This window comes from Furipterus horrens, unplaced genomic scaffold (assembly GCF_987537825.1).
Source record: "Furipterus horrens unplaced genomic scaffold, mFurHor1.1.pri manual_scaffold_12, whole genome shotgun sequence".
Taxonomy (NCBI): domain Eukaryota; kingdom Metazoa; phylum Chordata; class Mammalia; order Chiroptera; family Furipteridae; genus Furipterus; species Furipterus horrens.
In genome coordinates, this window is record NW_028327182.1 from 70,316,938 (window position 1) to 70,319,799 (window position 2,862).

A 2,862-nucleotide genomic window follows, 5' to 3' on the forward strand; every position below is an offset into this window, starting at 1 on the left:
ATGAGCAAAATGAAACTACTGATGTCCATGGAAGGTATTAGTGACAGGCATAGACAGAAACCAACTTGAACTGGTGTAATTATAGGTTCACAGGCAGGGCTGTCACCTTCCTCCTAAGGCTGCCCTGGCAGTGTGGCCATGAGGAAAGCAGGCACTTCCTGAGCTGCTGGGATAATAATACACCTTATATTTGTTTGAAATAACCTAGGCACAAGAAGTGAGATTAATGATACATCCATCCCCAGTGTAATCACTAAAATTAGCAGAAGCAAGTTGCATAATGCAATTGGTAAAAGTCCTTTTTTTCCTGGTGCTCCTGAGTTAAGCTGGATGGTTTGGGTAATGAATAATGCTAGGCCTGTTAATGAGAACAGGAATGTTTAAATGGGGAGGCTACTAAGTTCTTTGCTAATTATTATCCACTAGTTATGGAAGAATGGCATTTGAGGTAAGAAACTGCTCTCGTCCTCCTCCTTCCTCTCTCTCTCTCTGCTTCTTCACCAGGCATTTTATAAATAGGGGGACTTAAAGACATAACTCTTAACAGAAAATAGGAAGAGCAATACTCCCTAGAAAAATATACAGCACATCAAAGACCACACACATAAGGGGAGTGTGGCTTCATTTCTCTCCTCTCATGGCTGCAGACACCTGACACAGGTAGGGGATTGATCAGCTCACCAGCATGAGACTTGGGGTTTTGTTCATCTGCAGTTTGTGTCCCCTTCAGTTCCATGTCAGATCATCAAAATCAATTTCCTTTTGATTTTTAAAAATAATTTATTTATTTGTTTGTTTACTTGTTTTTTATTTTTAGAGAGAAGGGAAAGGAGAAAGAGAGGAAGAGAAACATCTCTGTGTGGTTGCCTCTCACTCGCGCCCCCAACTGGGGACCTGACACGCAACCTAGTAATGTGCCCTAGCTGGGAATCGAACCAGTCGAACCAGCGACACTTGGCTCTCAGGCTGACGCTCAATCCACTGAGCCACAGCAGCCAGGGCCCTTTTGATTTTTGCAACAGCCAAACGGGTCAGCTAACCAATGACAAAGAGCGTTATTCATGGCAAAGAGATTGTTGCATTACAAGTACAATTTTGTAGGAATTTAATAACAACAAACAAAACAACCTTAACCAAGAACACAACTTTCCTGCATTATTTACTACCTTGAGTGCTATGTAACAGTCCTTGCTCAGGCTGTCTTCAGAATAGAAGACTGTCTTCCAAAAGTGACATCCATGCCCACATTGGGCAGTATAGTGGTGGTGACTTTCCTCGTGTGGCCTGCAAAGGATTTTATCTTCCAATTTCTTCTCCCTCCCTCCCTCCCTCCCTCCCTCCCTCCCTTCCTTCCTTCCTTCCTTCCTCTCTTCCTTCCTCCCTTCCTTCCTTCCTCCCTTCCTTCCTTCCTTCCTTCCTTCTTTCCTTCCTTCCTTCTTTCCTTCCTTCCTCCCTCCCTCCCTACCTCCCTCCCTTCCTTCTTTCATTCCTTCCTTCCTTCCTTCCTTCCTTCTGTCCTTCCTGCTTTTCCATCCACATGGGATGCTATGGAGTAGGTAGGGAGGGTGGTGGGGTGGGGGTGGGGGCCCCAGTGTCAACAGCCCAGGACCTACTGCTGTTTGCAGTGCTCCTGGTCTCTCTACAGGGCCAATTTGACCATAAGTGCAAAGCTTGGGATGAACCTTGAAGTTCTCTTTATGAAATGGGAGATGTTTAAAAATTAAATTTTATTTTTTGTAATCGCCTTCCAAATCTATAGAAAGTGAAAAGGTAGGATCTCACAAGGACTTCACTTTTTCTTTGAATTTTCTCCAGCTTTAACAACACATCTGACTGGGGCAATGCCATCTTATTTCTAGTTGATTTCTAAATATTTCTGATCACACTTTACTTACTCCAACAGATATTTTTCACATTTAACAATTTCAAATCAGATATATCTTACCATAAATGACACTTTACATTTATACCTGGCCACATTCTCCTTTCTTAGTGGTGTGTCTTATAACTGACAGATTCTTCCACTTAATTTAAAATATTATTATGGGGGTGGTGTCCTAGTTCCCTAAAGATGAAGTTAGTTCCTGGTGCTCCATTTCCTGGGAAACACTGGAGTCTCCTATGAGTTCTTGATGCCCCATTTCCAGGACAGAGACAGAGGAGTGGTGCTCTAAAGCCTGATTTTTAATCTCTGTACTGATGATCATTGTCAAAGACAATCTAAACACCACCAGTCTTAATTTTCCAGGATTTAGTATTACTCTGAAGTGTGCGTGTATTATTTTGGGGTCACTGCTGAGTAGGTACAGTGCTTTACTTTACAAATTCCAAATCCTTTTTTGGAAGATAAACAGGATTATCTTTTTATTTCATACTCTGTTTGCTACTTTGACCAGATTCCTTCCTTTCTTCCTCCTTTCCTTCCTCCCCATTCCCCCCTTCCTCCCTTCCTTCCCTCTTTCCCTCCTTCCTTTCTCCCTTCTATGTGCCTTCATTTATTCCTTTCCCATCCCCTCCTCTCCCCTGCTGTCCCCTCCTCTCCTTTTGCCCCCCTCCCCTTCCATCCCCTCCCTTCTTTCTTTCTTTCATCTACCGAATTTCTTCCCTTTTTTGTTTAAAGCTGCACTTCTGCCAGGCCCTGGATCCTGTTGCCCTTTGTGATGTTGCTATGTGAATACTCCTCTTGGCCTACATCAATTGTATGTTGGTTCTTCGTTAGCTTGTTGCCCATAACAGCTCTCTCCTGTCCCTTTTTGCTGAAAATAAAATGTGCATTTTCCTGATTTTTAGATTGGAAATCTGATTGAGATTTAGGGCTGCCTCTGCTGATGGATTATTTTCTGAGAAGGTCTTGCAAGCATC